This window comes from Acomys minous (genome assembly GCF_964271855.1).
Source record: "Acomys minous genome assembly, chromosome: 8".
Classification (NCBI taxonomy): domain Eukaryota; kingdom Metazoa; phylum Chordata; class Mammalia; order Rodentia; family Muridae; genus Acomys; species Acomys minous.
This window is the reverse complement of record NC_140489.1, coordinates 72,365,336-72,383,385: the sequence shown is the minus strand read 5'-3', so window position 1 is coordinate 72,383,385 and position 18,050 is coordinate 72,365,336. Positions and strand designations below refer to the sequence as shown.

At 42.3% G+C, this 18,050-nt stretch overlaps 1 protein-coding gene across 10 annotated transcripts in view; it reads left to right on the top strand.

Moving 5' to 3' along the window:
- Positions 1–8,051: 8,051 nt before the first annotated feature.
- IMMP2L (inner mitochondrial membrane peptidase subunit 2) overlaps positions 8,052–18,050 on the top strand; it is a gene marked incomplete at its 5' end in the record, with an annotated part of 829,477 nt that continues 819,478 nt past the window's right edge. For 2 of the 10 annotated variants that reach the window (XM_084791202.1, XM_084791195.1), the window contains 2 exons: positions 8,057–8,102; positions 8,512–8,584. The other 8 variants (XM_084791200.1, XM_084791197.1, XM_084791198.1 and 5 more) reach the window with 8 other exon arrangements.

Below are 18,050 nucleotides of genomic sequence, written 5' to 3'. Positions count from 1 at the left end.
GATTTAGAAGAAACATTATTTTGCTCTATAGACAAAGCGATAGTAGCCAAAGCTGCCAGGTCTAGTGTCCCTTGAACAGGGTGATACTGAAACCAAAGGGGCTGGATGACTTCTACCAGGGGCAGCAGGACACTCTGTTGCTAAGGAGTCAGTGGCATGCCACAGCTCAGTGTTTTTACCCACAGTTGCTTCTTGAAGAGGCTGAAGGAGGCAATAGGAGATCTTTGTGACCACTGCCTTAATATATAAGAAAGTGAATAAGAAATGGCCTGGTAGAAGTTTCATATAAACTTCCTATGATCCCATGATCTAGGAAGATCAATGGCCTCCTTACAAATACTTGTTTACAGCAGCCCAACCTTGCATACATAGTCTATGTAGGGATGTGCAAAGTACCACAGGCAAGTTGGTTTTTTTTTTTTTTTTTGTAATTAGTTTCTGTAGTCATTTATATGGGTGTGACTTTACTTTTTAATTATAAATCATTGTAGCCTGAGTAAATGTAATCATTTAGTTTCTTCCTCCTTTTTTTCTTTCTTTTTTAACCTTGAGTCAGTCTTATGCATACCAGGCTGGCCTTGAATGCACCATGTGTTAGAGGGTGACCTTTGAAACTCTGATCCTCTTACCTCCAGCTCCTAAGTGCTGAATTACAGATAGGAGACACTGTGCCCAACATATGCATTGCTGGGCCTCAAACCTAGAGCTTCATGAATAATAGGTAAGCGATATACCCATGTCCGTGGTTTGTAATTCTTTTTATTTTTTTATTTATTTATGGTTTGAAATTCTTAACTGACATGCTAACTGTGAATATTTATCAGATGTGGTGTTATATTTTGATACAAATAAAAATACAATGTGATGATTGTGAATGAATTATTCTATAGGGATCATGATCAAGCAGAGGGATTATTTCAGTCAAAGGAGATTAAGTGAATAGGTGTCTTCACTAACCCTGAAATTAACAGCTTGATTAAAATATGATGCACACCTAAGAATTATTGATAGTGGGAGAAATGGTCTTTCTTCAGTGAAGAACTTACTGACTGGTGATCCAGTACTAAATGGTCAGCCCTGAAAACATACATGTAAGGAATAGTATAGGATCTGAACAGGCTGCACATGGGTGCACACATGTGCACACACACACACACACACACACACACACACACACACACAAAGAGAAAAAGACCATGAATTTGAAAGAGAGAAAGTGGAGGTATTGGGGAGGGCTTGGAGGGTAGAAAAGAAAAGGGGAAATGGTATAACTATATGTAATATAAAAATAATAATGTTAAAATATGATATGGTAAGAATTAATAAATCTCAGCTACTTTGTGAGACTATCTCTTCCTAGTCTATGGGTCCCAGTGTTTTTCTCCACATGGTTGCTTTTCTTTATGGAGTGAATATTGACAAGTGAGATGCAGGAAGAAGGCAGGATCCGCTTTGCCAGCATACATTGTGTGTCTTTTTAATTGGTTTTTCCTCTGTCCCTTTCCCCCGAATTATTGTTTCCTAAGACTAGACCACTCTCCCTGCAACAAACTTTTAGCTGGCACACCTGTCTCAGGCACAGTTTTCTAGGAAATATGTGCTAAACCAGTGTCGTTTTAATTGAAAATCCCTGATGGTTCTATTTTATCAATAAAGACTCAGGAGCCAGATGTTGTGTTGAGAAGCCTGCTACCTCAGAGAGACAGAGAGAGCACCCAGCCGAACATCCTACTCAGCTCATGTCCCAATGGAGAAGGTCCAAAAAGGCTCATTAGCTCAGCGACAGCCTAGGAGGAAAAGGCCAAAAAAATCCAAGGCCAAAGGCTTTGCTAGTTCTAGTCCCGAAAAACCAAAGAAGGCCAAGGAGTTGGAGAACTCAAGCTAAAATCCTAAGCTAAAGACCCAAAGTACCAAAGACCAAAGACCCCTTCTACTTGTACATGCTGTCTAAAATGCCCCTCAACTCAAAGTTCCTCCTGCTCTTTAATCCCTGTAAACTGGTTTCTTGCTCTGCCTCTTGACTGAGGGTTAACTTTATTAAATCCTGTGTATTAAATCCTGTGCACAGAGAGCTCTTGGAGTAAAGGTGTGTGTAAGGCTGGCTGAACCACACCTCACTCACCTGTTTACAATAAACAGAAAGCTCGTGGATTAAAGGTGTGTCATGGCTCAACCCCAAGAAACAGGGATTTACAGTTCAATCTCAGGGATCACAATGGGATCGAAGACAGATCTTTACAGTTCACAATCTCAGGGATCACAATGGGATCAAATATTCTGTAATAAAGCATACATTTGTTTTGTAATGTTCATTAACAATTTCAAATGTACAAATTCAAGAGGAAAGGTGAAAATCTCCTTCATCATAATTATTTATTGTCATATTCATGCCATATATTTATTCCCTTTTCTTTCCTTTTTTTTTCAAATTTTATTTTATTTTTTAAACTAGTGTTTTGCCTGCATGTATGTCTCTGTGAGAGAGTCAGGTCTTGGAGTTACAGACAGTTGTGAGCTGCCATGTGGTGCTGGAATTTGAACCTGGGTCTTCTGGAAGAGCAAGCAGTCAGTGCCCCTAACCACTGAGCCATCTCTCTTGAAGTATTTTAATGCCAGAGAATATATCCTTTATCCTCAACATATTTCAGAATATCTGTCCAAAAATTATGGACTTAAAATACAAATAGAAAGCTATTTTTACACCTAATGAAATTGCAGTAATTCTTGGATACTATTTAATACTGTTCATTGTCAAGTATCCCTGATTGTCACCCAATCATATCAGGTTTTAGTTAGGAGCTTCTACTGACTTGAGGGGGCTACAATGCCCAGCATTGTAGCTAGATTCATTTTCTTTCAAAATGTTATTTTATTTGGTCCTCTAGCCTCATTGTTTCCTGTAAGCCTATGGGTGGGAAGTCAGCTTTAGGTCTGAATTAGATTCTGTTTTCATTGTCTTTTTGTTTTAGCAAAAATACTTTACAGGTGTCTGGACTACTTCATGCGGCATTAGATCAGGGAGGACAATGCCTAGAATCCCATTTTTCTCAGTCCTTAGACTGTGAGAGCTTGACTGTAGTTATAAAGCCCTCATCACCCATTCACCTAATAGTTTTACACTTTCATGACTGTTTTCTAAAACCGCTTTTATTTTACATGCAGGATTGCTGAGTGGGGGGTTCCCAGTTGTATTATTTCTTTTGTGTTTATTATAAGAACAACTTTCCCTGAACAACTATATGCATTCCAAGAATTCAAGTTAATCCAGAAAAACAAACCAATGCAAATCATAGCTTTCTTTCCCCCCCTGAGACAAAGCCTGAATGAGTTTGTGACTAGTGATCCTTCCCTCTTTTCTTCCTTCTTGTCCTCTTTCTTTCCCTCCATCCATTTCTGTTTTTCTTTGGAGTATCATTAAGAAACGGATTTTAGTGCCAGGTGTGGTGGCACACACCTTTAATCCCAGCACTCAGGAAGCAGAGGCAGGTGGATTGCTGTGAGTTTGAGGCCAGCCTGGTCTACAAAGCAAGTCCAGGACAGCCAAGGCTACACAGAGAAACCCTGTCTTGAAAAGCCAAAAAAGTAAATTAAAAAAGAAAAGAAAAGAAAAGAAAGGAAATGGATTGTAGGCTATCAAGTTTCATCTTGGTAGCCTACTTATTCTTTCTTTGAGTGCCATCAGGCCTCTCCACCACAGGGTGGTGGTCAAATATGGGGCACCAGAGTTCATGTCAGAGTCAGTCCCCACTCTGTACATAACTGTGGAGCATTTGGTAGATCAGAGTAGGGGTTTGAATCTGAATAAATTAATTAAATAAAAAAATATGGATTTTAGAGCCAGGCAATGGTGGTGTACACCTTTAATCCCAGCACCTGGGAGGCAGAGGCAGGCTGATCTTTGTGAGTTTGATGCCAACCTGGTCCACAGAGTGAGTTTCAGGATAGCCAGAGCTATACAGAGAAACCCTGCCTCAAAAAACCATCTAACCAACCACCCAACCAACCAACCGAAGAAAGAATTTTACTATATTTGGTTTCCAATAACTGTGTTCATTTACTTTTTTTGATGTTTAAAATTTTCTACCTTTGGCCAATGGATGTTTCTGTGTTCTTTACCCTTACTTGTTCTTGTGAATAGATCCCTGCTTATATTGTATTCATCTTTTGTCAGATTTGAAATGAGACATTATTTTTCCCAGCCCTGGCTTCTATTATTCGAAGTTAGCATTTGAAAAAACCCGAATGGATGACTTATAGGATATTACTTATAGTAATAATAAAGCTTATCAATCTATTTTTTCCATGGTAACATTAGAAACTAAAGTTAATTTGGATAATATCAAAAATATCTAATTTTTGATATTATTTTAAGCTCACTTTTATATTATTTATGGAAATGCATACCATGGATTATTCTAAAATTAGGTTAATAACTATATACCAACAATTCATTTTTCAGATGGTATAATTTCATATTATAAGTTCTCAAATTTTTAAATAAAGAAAATTAATAAAAATTTGAGTGTTTTAATATTAGTTCATATAATCATATCAATTTCCTCAGAGCTGTTAAAGTATATATAAAACATACCTCTCTCTCTCTCTCTCTCTCTCTCTCTATATATATATATATATATATATATGTGTGTGTGTGTGTGTGTGTGTGTGTATGTGAATGAGAGAGAGAGAGAGAGAGAGAGAGAGAGAGAGAGAGAGAGAGAGAGAGAGAGAGAGAGAGAGAGTCAGAGTCCAAGATACCAGGAAAAAAAATCATTATGATGGGCGGATCTGGGCCCAGGGGTCCTGCTCAAACTATGACATCAGCCAAGGACAATACGTGTAGTAAACTTCAAACCTCTACCCAGATCTAGCCAATGGACGGGACATTTTCCACCCTTGATTGGAGACTGGGGACTGACTTTCACATGAACTCTGTGCCCCATTTTTGACCATATCCCCTTGATGGGGGAGGCCTGGTGGCACAAGAAGATACTTGATACCCTATGAGCACATACAGGGGGAGGAGGTCCCCCTCAGTCACAGATGTAGGGGAGGGGAGTAGAGGGAAAGCAGGAAGGAGGAATGGGAGGATACAAGGAATGGGCTAACAACTGAGATGTAATATGAATAAATTAATAAAATATTAAGAAAGAAAAAAAGGAAAAAAAATCAACCTGGAAACTAAGCAGGAAATTTCCTCCTTTTCTGCAGTCCCGTTCAGACATTAACTTCGTTCCGGGCTCTGACCTCTTGAGGTCAGAAGGACAGCATGAAGTGAATGCTAATCCTAACCCTCGAGGCACATAGACAACCAGTCTCAGGATCTTCTGGTCTCAGGAGCCATCTCTGATTCCTTGTTTCCTGGGCTCAGTTCCTCACTCCTCTAGCCTTACGGTTATCTACTACACCCCAAGCAGGGAAAGCTGCTTTTACTCCTACTTTTATTTGTGGGCTCAGAAAAGATCCACAGAATTTGCAAGCCTAATTACATGAAGTTAATTTGGTTCAATATCCCATTACTTATTTATATGATGTGCAACCATAATTTAAATTTGTATCTTAGTTAGGAAGGAATGATTTGGTTCCTCTGATGGCACTGATACCAAAGTTAATGAGCTTCAAGTTTAATGACCTTGCGGAATAAATGATGTTTAGAGGCCTTATCTTAGCTTCTTTTTAAAAATATACTTTTATTTTTAAAGAGCAATTTTAGATGGAGAGTAAAACTGAACAGAATGGACAAAATTCCCACATATTCCAGGACACCCACATATTCCCCCATGCATGCACAACCTTTCTATTAACATCCTGAGGCTGATTACTGGTTAAAATTGATGAACCTACATTGTCGAATTATTATCGCCTGAAGTAAGAAATTAGGGCTCAATATCTTTGTCCTACATCTGTGGGTTTAACAAATATAGACACACATTGCAAGTATAGTATACAGAATAGCATCACTGTCCTATAAGTCCCTTTTGCTCTAACTTCAGGGTTTTGCTATTTCCGGAATGACAAACAGTTGGAGCAAGAAGGAATGTAAGCTTTTTTTTTTTTTTTTTTTTTTTTTGGTTAATTTGCTATGGGGATCAGGAAAGGACAATGGAGTCCACGGAGAATCCTGGGAACCAGTCTCCTGAAACCAAACTCAAAGGTGCAGATCTAACTTTATTGTTCAGTGTATAACCGTCAAAAGGTTGAAGGGCCAATCAGACTATCCCATGCTAGCCCAAGCACCAATAACAACCAATCAGGTTATTGTAACTATGAGGAAAAGTGGCGGGGGCAAGGCGACCTCAGAAGACTTTGATAAAGAACGGGGAAGCAGTTACCACCCTACTTTCAGATCCATTTTGAGACTTCACTAGTGTGCTAGGCATCCCTAGCCGATCAACACTGTGTGCAGAAAATCAAGACCGTTCCAGGTGTCTTAGGAGTTGCTGGCGCCATATTCTCTGTGGTCCTACAAAAGGCTTATTTCCATGCTCCCCATACTTTGGCTTTTTAAATATCTTTGATTAATCTTAGTGACAAAATCAGATCCACTTAGCAACTCTTTTTGTATACTTCTTTCCTTTCCTTTTTTTTTCCCCCCTGAGACAGGGTTTCTCTGTGTAGCCTTGGCTTTCCTGGAACTCTTTTTCTAGACCAAGCTGACTTTGAACTCACAGAGATCCACCTGCCTCTGCCTCCAGAATGCTGGGATTAAAGGCGTGCACAACTACGCCCAGCTTAAAAGCTCTTTACTCCTTAATGCTTACCCATGTTCACTGCATTCCATTTTGTCAGTTCCTCACTGGATGAACCACCTGTTTAATGTGGAGTCTTCTCTATTATTAGGGACCAATACAGTTTATAAATAGACTCTGTCCTCAGAAGCGGCCCCCAGGATACACTCTTGGAATTAAGCCTTGAAGCACCAGCAGGAACAGACTTCCCTTGCAGTAATTATTTCAGCACCTTCTAAGAGTAACTGCACCTACATCCTGTACAGACAGGACAGCAACCTTGTTTTTGTTGGCAGACTTCTGTAATTATCAGTCCATTTAGGTCTCTCTCTGCTGTCTCTCCCTCTCTTTCCTTTCTTCCCCTCTTTTTAAAATTTTGTTTGAGACAGGGTTTCTCTGTGACGCCCTACAACAAGCTCTGTATATCAGGCTGTCCTCAAACTCAGAAATCCATCTGTCTCTGCCTCGGAGTGCTGGGATTAAAGGTGTGCTCCACCACGTCCCGCCCCTCCCCCCCCAGCGCCCCCTCCTCCCCACCCCCCAGACAGGGTTTCTCTGCGTAACAGCCTTGGCTGGTTTGGACTCTGTAGAACTGGCTTGCCTTGAATTTACAAAGATCCCCCTGCCTTTGCCTCCCGAGTGCTGGGATTAAAGATGCTCCACGCCCGCTGAGTGTCAGAACATTATGTACTTATACTAGTGCACTACTTACACTTGAGAATGATAGTTCAGCTCTATCTAGAAGGACAAAGCTGGAAAAGGTAAAGATACAATTCGGGAGGGGTAGAAAAGGAGAATTAATTTTGTTGTCTGTTTAGTTTTCTGTTACACTATTTGTTGGTTGTAATAACATAGTTAAGATTTTTGTACCTAGTTTCTCTAAGGCAAACAGCTGTTCTGGATTTCTTCTTTTGGTTCGCTAGAGGAAGCAAAATGGAAAATTTCCCGGCGCACGCACAACAACCCGGGCCCCCCTCCCCCCAACAACACGAGGAGCTGTCCAGTCTCCCTAACCTATAAGTAAGGGGAGTCGCTGAAGACAGCTTCTGGTGACTTGCTGCTTTTCCTTGTCCTTCTAACCATAAACATGATGTCGGGCTTATATCTAAAGCTTTTAATACTTGAAACTGCCTGCCGGTTTAGTACTGCGGCTGATCTGATGCAACCCACTGCTGGCGGCCTGTGGACCGTGAGCAGCGTTCCGGGGGCGGGATTTCCGTAGGGGGGCGGAGTCTCCCGTTACCGCCTGGCTGGGGGTCGGGTCTGGGCTTGCAGCAGCGAAGGGTGGGGCGAGCGGCCGGGGTGGGCGGGGCGTGCCGCGGCGGGAGGCGGGGCGTGCCGCAGGGACTTCCCCTGGGCTAAGCTGTGCCACTGGTGCGCGGGGAGTAGGGCGGTGGGTCGGGGCGGCGAGGCACGCGGGTGGGTTTGGGCGGACCCTCTGTGTTCTTGGGGTCTCTTATCCTGGGCTTTGCCTCGGACAAGTGGGCGTTGCTGGGAGGCGGGGAGCCGCTCGGCCGCTACACGCGCAACGGTGGCGAGCATGCGTACGTGCGCGTCTTTCAGTGAGGCCGCGCGGTTGCCCTTTCAGTCTGCCCTCTGTCTCCGTGTTAGGGAACCCGAACCCCGATTCTGGCGGGTAGCAGACCTCCCCTCCCTGCCCAAGGGTGGCCACAGAGCAGCTGGGAGGGAGCTCTGCTCCTCAAGTGGTGGGTAGCTGGTGGGAGCTGCTCAGGCTTGAGCCATGGGATTTTAAAGGACCTGTCTCTGTCGTTTTTACTTTTAGGATTTTGGCCAAATTGGGCGAGGGTACAATATTACCACTTACCCCTTCTCACCGAGGAAGAGCGGGAGAAAGGGTAAGTAAGTATCGCTTAGGGGCGGAAGGAGTCAGGACTCTTCTTTGAGAGGGGAAACTCGGCTCTAGGGAACTTGGGTCCAAATTCCACATTTTATCAGGAACTGGATACCCACCTTTAAAGTCACTGTTCCCAAGCTCAAGCCTCTCTTTAGGTTTCTGAAGTCCAAAGAGTCGGCTAGAAGTTTAACAGATCTTTAGTGCCCTCACAGAAAACTCAGTTCCTTTCAGAACCGCTTTAACCTGGCACATTGATGCTATATTATAGTTCCTGTCTGGTCCCTTGCCCTTAGGTAGCATCCATTAGTTCCCGACACTGTAGCGTCTTGGCAATCTAGGCTTTGCTTGGCAATTACCCCTCTAGGGACCTTCAAATTTTAAAATTTGCTGCGCGAGTGGTGGTGGTGGTGGTGGTGGTGGTGTGTGTGTGTGTGTCGGGGGGTGGGGGGGCACACAGGACTCCATAAAGGCAATAGTGATTTTCATATACTTAAAATTCTTTCGAGATCTGTGAAGATATACAGAAGAAAGAATTTTGGGAGGTCCTCTCTCAAGCATTCCGGTGCTTTTCTGAAAAGTTATATTCAAGTCCTGGGAAGTTGACCTCGATTTTTCAGTCATCTCATCTCTTTCCATGGGCTCTTCTGAGAATTTACTCTGCAATACACTGCTTCTCTAGTTTCTGTGTGATGATATGAAACACAGCTTCTTTCAGATTGGAAACCCTCCATAATTACATTTGTCACACCCTGGTAACTTTTACTTAAAATTCAGGTTAGCTATAGGCAAGAACAGTACACTTCCACAAGGCAGCTAGACTTACTCTCAGTGGCTGTCTTGGCACATGTCACATATGAACCTGCCTTCCTTGTTAAGAGGAGGATGTTTGCAGGACGGGTTGTTCATTAACGAGGGCCTCTGCTCTATCTCTGATGTCCTTTCATCATGTGTGGAATGAACACTGGTAAAAATGCAATCTGGAGAGCTGGTGGTGATGTCAACAGAGACAGGTGGATCTCTGAGTTCGAGGCCAGCCTGGTCTATACAGGGAGTTCCACGCCAGCCAGGATTACACAGTGAGAGCCTGTCTAAAAAACAAACAAAATCCCATAAACAAACCTGACAACACTGGAGGTGGAGAAGTAGACTGTTGGAGGTGGCCTTTTTGGGGGATGGGCCTTTCCTAGGTTTCTGTGGGAGTTTTGAGTGGTTATGTCTAAGTGTGGGAGAAGTTCCCTCCGCGTCTCTGTTAGTGGCATATAGCCCTATGGTGCTGTGTGGGGACAGAGCTATCATGTACTTTTTATGTGGAGTTAGAAATAAACTTGGGGGTGACTAGCTACAGAGGGTTGTTTTACAGTCATTTTCCAGTGTAGATGGAAGTTTTTGAATTGCTCTGTAAGAAAGCTTAATTTTAGGAAATGAGACAGCTAAGGGTGATGAACTTGTGAGAGTAAATACTGAAGCAGGCCTGCCATGGGTTTCTGGGTTTAACCCCATTTCTTTATTGGCATGAGAATAGGGTAAGGCTCAAACAAAGTTATTTAGGGTTAACTTTTTTAGGAGTATGACAGGAAAACTTGTGCCTCACATACTTTTAATATTCTGATATTTACCTTTTCAAGGTTTTGTGCAATGAATAGATGTTAACACATCTACATGTTAATTAGGCATATACATATACAATGTACATATACAATGTAATGCACAACACACACACATATATATATATATATATATATATACATACATACATACATACATACATATACATATACACACACACAGACAGGGTTTCTCTGTGTAGCCTTGGGTATTCTGGAACTCTCTTTGTAGGCCAGGCTGGCCTAGAGCCCACAGATATCTGCCTGCCTCTGCCTCCCGGGTGCTGGGATTAAAGGCGTGCGCCACCATGCCCAGCTATTTCTTCATTTTCTCCCAGGAGTTTGGCTCTATCTAAAGTCGTCAAGTATCAGTGTCATCCGTCTTATAGTCTTTTGTTTTTCTGAGGTGCTGGTGGTCAAACCCAGGCCCCTCCTTGCTCGTCAACTGCAATACTACTGCAGAGCCTCTCAGCACAGCCTCCGTACCATTTCACCGTTGTAAACTGACAAGGCTGGTCTTGAACCGATGCTCTTCCTGCTTCGGCCTCGTGAGTGCTGGGATTGAAGGAGTGTGCCACTATGTCTGGCATGTTCCTGTACTCTGAGATGCAGCTTTGAATCCTAGTCTTTATTTTATTAGCGCTGTCATTGGGGACCAATTACACCTTTCCTGCCGCTTGTTGTGATGCTGTCTATATAGAACGAGTGACCCGAAAAAGAAGATTGGACCAGCAGCGCATGCGTGTACTCACTGTCCCATTTCTCTACCCGATTATCATTTTCTTCTCCTTCCTTCCTTTCTTTCTTTCTTTCTTTCTTTCTTTCTTTCTTTCTTTCTTTCTTTCTTTCTTTCTTTCTTTCTTTCTTTCTCAAGGCACGGTTTCTCTGTGTAGCCTTGGCTGCCCTGGACTCGATTTGTAGACCAGGCTGGCCTTGAACTCGCAGAGATCTGCCTGCCTCTGCCTCCAGAGTGCTGGGATTACAGGCATGTGCCACCACTACACCTGGTTCTTTCTTTAGTTTTTAAACTTTATTTTTATTTTGTGTGCATTAGTGTTTTGCCTACGTGTGTATCTGTTTGCAGGCTTTGGATCCCCTGGACCTGGAGTTACAGGCAGTTATATGAGTGCTGGGAACTGAACCCAGGCCCTCAGGAAAAGCAGCCAGTGCTCTTAACTGCCGAGCTAGCTCTCTCCAGCTCCACCTTGCGTTTGCTTATGATCTTCCTTTGGATAGTGCCAGGCAGCCTAGAACCCATTTTCCCACAAGCACTAAGCCTCCCTGATTCATGCATTTTCACAGCAAATAGGCTGCTGCATCTGATCCCAGGATTTCTGAAAGAGCAGTTCACACCTCGTGTGGCTCAATTTCCCAGTTCACACCTCGTGTGGCTCAGTTTCCCTTTATCAGGCTATTCTACAGCGCTGCCTAAGGAGTGTCAGCTCTAAAAGCAAGAGAAAGGGTTCCTATCCGACTCCACTCCCCAGGTGAGACAGACGGGCTACTGCATTTAGCTGCGTGCTCAAACTTAGGGTTTCTACTTCAGAAACATCTTTGGTTTATAAGGATTATAATAAAAATGCTCATGCTTCATGACCAAACTGTCATGATTTTGCCAACGTGTGAGTCTAATATACAGCTAAGCTGTGTATTTAGTGTGTCTAATACTGCATTTGGAGCCGAGAAAGACAAGTCCACAGACATCTGACTTCTCAGCAGACATCTGGTTTCGCTTTGCTAAGGAGTACACGTTGTCAGTAGATTATAGACATATCAGCTGTATTGCTGTCATCTGTGGCATTTCTATTATGAGCTCTAGTCTACAGGGCCCAGTGTGATGTTTTATTCAAATGACAGCACCTGGTCATATACGCACATTTCCCACAGGTGTCTTCTGGTGTCATTGTTGTACAAGTTAACGAGGGGAAATTTTTACCTATTCTAGTCTAGTTTTTATAATGTTTTTCCAGAAGAAGAATATTCTTTTTCTGAGTCAGGGTTTCTCTGTGTACCCTTAGCTGTCCTAGACTTCCTTTGTAGACTAGGCTGGCCTCGAACTCACAGATACCCACCTGCCTGTGCCCACAAGTGGTGGGATTAAAGGCGTGCCCCAGGAAAATATTCTTAAAGGAAGGAAAACCTCACTCTAGAACCTGTTGAGCTGAGTGTCCTGGTTCATGCTGTAAACCCAAGCACTGAGGAGGCAGAAGCAGGCTAATTTTCAGTTCTAGACCAGCCTGGTCTGAATTTTAAAAAGGAACCTGCTATGTTTTTAAAAAGTGCATTTTCTTTTCCTTCCTTCATTCCTTCCTTTCTTCCTTCCTTCCTTCCTCACTCTTTTCCTTTCCTTTCCTTTCTTCATTTTTGAGGCAAGATTTCTCTGTGTAGCCTTGACTGTCCTAGAGCTTACTTTATAGACCAGGATGGCCTCTAACTAAGAAATCTACCTGCCTCTGCCTCTGAGTCAAAAAGCTATTTTCAAGTCTATTTTCTTTCAGTTAACAAATGAATTTACAGAAAAAGAATAACAAGTAGCATTTGATTTTCCAGGTTACAGTACGAAAATCTTTTAAACCCATCATATGTTATTAGAGATTATGTGTACGCTTAGAGATTTTTAAAGTTTTCATTTGTATTCTTCTTTGTCTAACAAATTTTTAAACAACCCTTGGCATATAGGATATATATATAAGGTAGGTATATAAGTCAAACATGTGCTTATACAAAATCATAAGGCAATTCAATTAAGATAGTTATTTGGTATATGAGTGCCTTCAATTATTACAGAAGAGAAGTTTGCACAGTAATGAAATAGATATCCTTATTTATTTGTATACAGAATTAAATATTGCCTGGAGACTAGATATTTCAGGACTTAGAACATCCTCAGCATTTTTCACAGTGGGCCCATATTCTGATTTTATGATCATTATGCCAAGAATGCTGCTTCATGTAAATATGTAGTAAAAAGTGGCAAAAATATGCTTAGGACTATCTCAGAAATTGTTGTAAATTCTCTTTCAAGCCAAAATTTTGTTTCATTACTTTGGATAAAATTCAAGTCATCAACTCAAACAATTTTTAAAGTCAACTATTCTAGAGCCAGGCATGGTAGTGCATGTCTTAAATTCCAGCACTCAGGAGGCAGAAGCAGGGAGATCATGAGGCCAGCTTGGTCTTCATGGTGAGTTGCAGGACAACCAGGGCTACAGAGATAAGCCTTGTCTTGAGAAACAACAAAAAAATCAGCTATTTAACACAATACAATCAGAGAGCCACTGATTTGGTACTTATGAGGAATGATGGTGAGAAATGTTACAATTTTTGTTTTCTTAATTAAGCTATTATGGCCTGGCTATGGTGGCACACACTTTAAATCCTAGCACTCATCAGTCAGAACTCTGTGAGTTCCCGTGGTCTACAAAGTCAGTTCCAGGACAGCCAGGACTACACAGAGCAACTTTGTTGTCAAAACCAAAAATTAAGCAAAACAGAAAACTTTGCATTTACAGGAAAATCACTGCTGTATATAGTGCAGAGTCATCTCGAAGGTGAGCCCTCTGTAGAGACATGCAAATGAAGTCTCATGCCACAGCAATGATGAACACAGCAAGATGGGCCTTCAGTTCGTTAGGCATCTTTTTTTTTTTTTTTTTTGTTTTTTTTGGTTTTTCGAAACAGGGTTTCTCTGTGTTAGCCTTGGCCATCCTGGACTCACTTTGTAGACCAGGCTGGTCTCGAACTCACAGCGATCTGCCTGCCTCTGCCTCCCGAGTGCTGGGATTAAAGGCTTGCGCCACCACGCCCAGCTTGTTAGGCGTCTTATTGTCGTATGAGAAATCTTTTACTGAGGATAATAAGGATTTTGTTTTGTTGTGTGTGTGTGTGTGTGTGTGTGTGTGTGTGTGCGCGCGCGCACGCATTGTCCTGTCCCTTGATGTTCTGCCCCCCAGCCCCATTTGCAGATTTTTTATTTTTGATGTGACTCACATTTTAAAAGCTGGTCTAATTGACATGTATAGTAGTACTATGGAGAAGATTGTATTCTGATGATCCTGCATGGCTGATTACATTTCCACACAGACTTTGAGGGACAGCGGTAAATGCTGGAGGCCTGTCCGTTTGGACCTGAGATGGGATAATGACTCACAGTGGCTGTGGTCTTCAGTGATTGTAAAGTAACACAGTGGAGCCACTGTGAAGGAGGATGCTCTCAGTCCTGATGCCACGTGATGTGCTGGGGTGGGTTGGTGGGAGGGGGGGGGAAGAGGGAGGGAGGGACTGGGAGGAGAGGAGGGAGGGAGGGGCTATGAGTGGGATGTAAAGTGAATTAAAAACCTGGTACTATGGCAAAAGACAGGTTTCATTTTCTCTTTCTCTTTTTGGAGAGAGGGTCTTGCTACGTAGCTAAGCTTTCATCTTATGATCCTTTGACCTCAGCTTCATGGGGGCTGGTGTCATGGGTGTATTTGCTTAGTGCTCCTCTCTCTCTTTTTCTTCTAAACAAACACTGAATAGTATATTTCATTGTATGTTTATACCATACTTTATCCATTTCCATGTTAGCAAATGCTTAGGGTGGTTCCATATATTCACATTTGTTAGGATGGCTACTTAGATAAGAGACAGCATGGGCCAAGGTGTGGGAAAAAAGGAACATTGTGCAGCTATTTTTGAAATGGCATGAGGTTCTAAAGAAATTAAAAATAGAACTGTCACTGAACTCAGTGCTCCCTCTTCAGGGTATGCAACCAAGGAAAGGAAATCACCACCAAGTAAGGATGCTGGCTGCACTATCTGAGAGTTCTCCAAAGGTTCTCATATGTTCTTAAGAATGAGAACCAGTGCTTTTTTTTTTTAAGTATAATATTGTGATTTTAATTAAGATAGACTACTTCACAATTATTACAAATATTTACACAAAATGTTCCAATTTAATTTTAACATTTATCATACATTGTATAAATTGTCTTCCTTTAGCTTTAAAATGGAAAGAAATTATGCATATGTAACATATAGGCTTGTGACTTAATGGCTATCAAAGTCTTTACTACTGTTTCTGAGGCAGGGTTGCACTTACACTTGCCCAAGCGAGCCTGGAACTGAGAGCATCCTCAGCACTGGGATTACAGCTGAGTTGTTCCCCCCACCCCCTCCTCCTTCCCCTCTCCTTCTCCCCTCCCCCCACCTTCCCCTCTGGTCACCTGCTGCCTGCTCCTCACCCACCCCAGGCCAGGGTGCCAATCCTGACAGGGACTCACCAATGGTGGCCTGCTCCTTGCAGCCAAACCACAACCCCACAGGCCCAGGCCACTGAAAGCATGAAGCCTATAGACAAGTAAATATGAAAGCACAGTTGTATGCATTCTGGACATTATGGATTTTTTTGTGAATGGAAACCAATTTGTGTCTTTTTGCCAACTCCTTCCCTAGTTTTTAGAGAATACCTGATTCTTTTTTGTTTTTTGTTTTTTGTTTCCTTGAGACAGGGTTTCTCTGTGTAACCTTGGCTGTCCTGGACTCAGTTTGTAGGCCAGGTTGCCCTCGAACTCATGGCAATCCGCCTGCCTCTGCCTCCTGAGTGCTGGGATTAAAGGCGTGTGCCACCACACCCAGCCTTCATCTGATTCTTCATCCTTCTTCTTCCTTTTCCTTTTCTTCTTTTCCTCAATTCCTCCTCCTCCTCTGCTTGCACTTCCATGGTAGGAAGTTGGACTTCCTGAGCCATGGCATGTGTAAAATGGAGATGTTTTAGTTTTCTTTCTTTTTTCTTGTCTTTTCTTTCATTCTTTCTTTATTTTTTTTTTATTTTTTATTTTTTTGGTTTTTCGAGACAGGGTTTCTCTGTGTAGCCTTGGCTATCCTGGACTTGCTTTGTAGACCAGGCTGGCCTCGAACTCACAGCAATCCTCCTGCCTCTGCCTCCCGAGTGCTGGGATTAAAGGCGTGCGCCACCACGCCCGGCTTCATTCTTTCATTAGATGAACTATTATTTATTCATTAAAATGAGCTTTGTGAGCCAGCTGTGGTGGCGTACATCTGTAACCTCAGCATTGGGGAGGCAGAGGCAGGCACATCTCTGTGAGTTTGAGGCCAGGCTAGTCTATAAAGTGAGTCCAGGACAGCCAAGCTTACACAGAGAAATCCTGACTTGAAAAATGAAAAAGAAAAGGAAAACAAAAACAAAAACAAAGAAAGAAAGAAAGAAAGAAAGAAAGAAAAAGGAGCTTTGTTAACAGTTTCTAATAATATACATGTTGTAACAAGCAAAATGTGATAATCAAAATTTTTTGTCTTGTCCTATTTGAATTCCATGCTATGCTTATTGAGACCTTTATAAAAAGACTACCTTAAATTTTGTCTTAGTGTTACTATTGTGATGAAATACCACCACCAAAGGAAATTGGGGATGAAAAGGTGTATTCAGCTTACATTTTCACACCACTGTTCATTACTGAAGGAAATCAGGACAGGAACTCAAACACAGCAGGAACTTGGAGGCAGGAGCTGATGCAGAGGCCATGGAGGGTGCTGCTTACTGGTTTGTTTCACATGGCTTGCTCAGCTTGCTTTTTTAGAACCCAGGACCAGAAGCCTAGAGATGGCACCATCCACAATAGGCTGGGTCCCCCACCCCCCTTAAGTCAGTAAGAAAATATTTACTGGCTGACCCACAGCCCTATCTTATGGAGGCATTTTCTTCTTTCTTCCTTTTCTTTTTGTTTTTGTTTTGAGATAGGGATTTTCTGTATTAGCCTTGGCTGTCCTGGACTTGCTTTGTAGGCCAGGCTGGCCTCAAACTTACAGAGATCCACCTGCCTCTGCCTCCTGAGTTCTGGGACTAAAGGTGTCTGCCACCACACCCAGCTTGGAGTCATTTTCTTAATTGAGGTTTTCTCCTTTAAGATGACTATAGTTTTAATAGAGTTGACATAAACACCAACATTTTCATCTTTCGTGTAGACAATATTGGTGAATTTAACCTTTTCATTTATGTCTGTTCCATGCTGAGCATTCACTATATTAAACTGTTATTTTTTGTTAGACTTGAACTTTGTCAGCTTAATACACACATACATACATTCTATTGACTTCCCCTACCCTTTGTCTGGCTCTCATTTCTGCCATCCCCTCTTCCTTCCTATAGGTCCCTTCCTCACATTTATTTCTTGATTCACTATTTTTTTAACCATAGTTTACTGCAAAGAGATAACTTCTCTGATGATTAAAGATGAGAGTAGCACCTGAGTGAGAAAAGCATTTGTATACGAGTATAAACAGAAGTGTTTAGAATGTAGTTTGGTGCTATGTCAAATTAACTAAGCAACAATAGTGAGTTTCCCTCTATGCTTGTGACCTCCCTAGCCTTGGGATTTTTACCAAGTAGCCTAACCCTAACCTTAACCCTAACCCTAACCCTAACCCTAATCCTAACCCTAACCCTAATCCTAACGCTAATCCTAATCCCAACCCTAACTCTAACCCTATTCCTAACCATAACCCTAACTCTAGTCCTATCAAGCATGTAGTTCCTCCTGTGAATTGGGCTTCAAAGCTAGGCCGAGAATGGTTGGTTACTCCCTTTACAACTGTGCCACTGTTACACCAGAGGGCACATCTTCTTGATAGGTTGGCACTGTAGTTCACAGTGTTCACTGCTGGAAAAGACCGTTGATACATTCTCTCTGTTAGCAGCCTGCATAACACCTCTTGAATGCTTGCTAGTAGGGTAGACATTTCTAGCTCAGTTCCAGTTTGATTTCTCTTAGATGAGGCATTTGTTTTCTATTGCTTTATAACATATCAGAAACTTAGTGGCTGGAAACAGTAGTCATGATTTGCCATAGTTGATCTGAGTCTCCC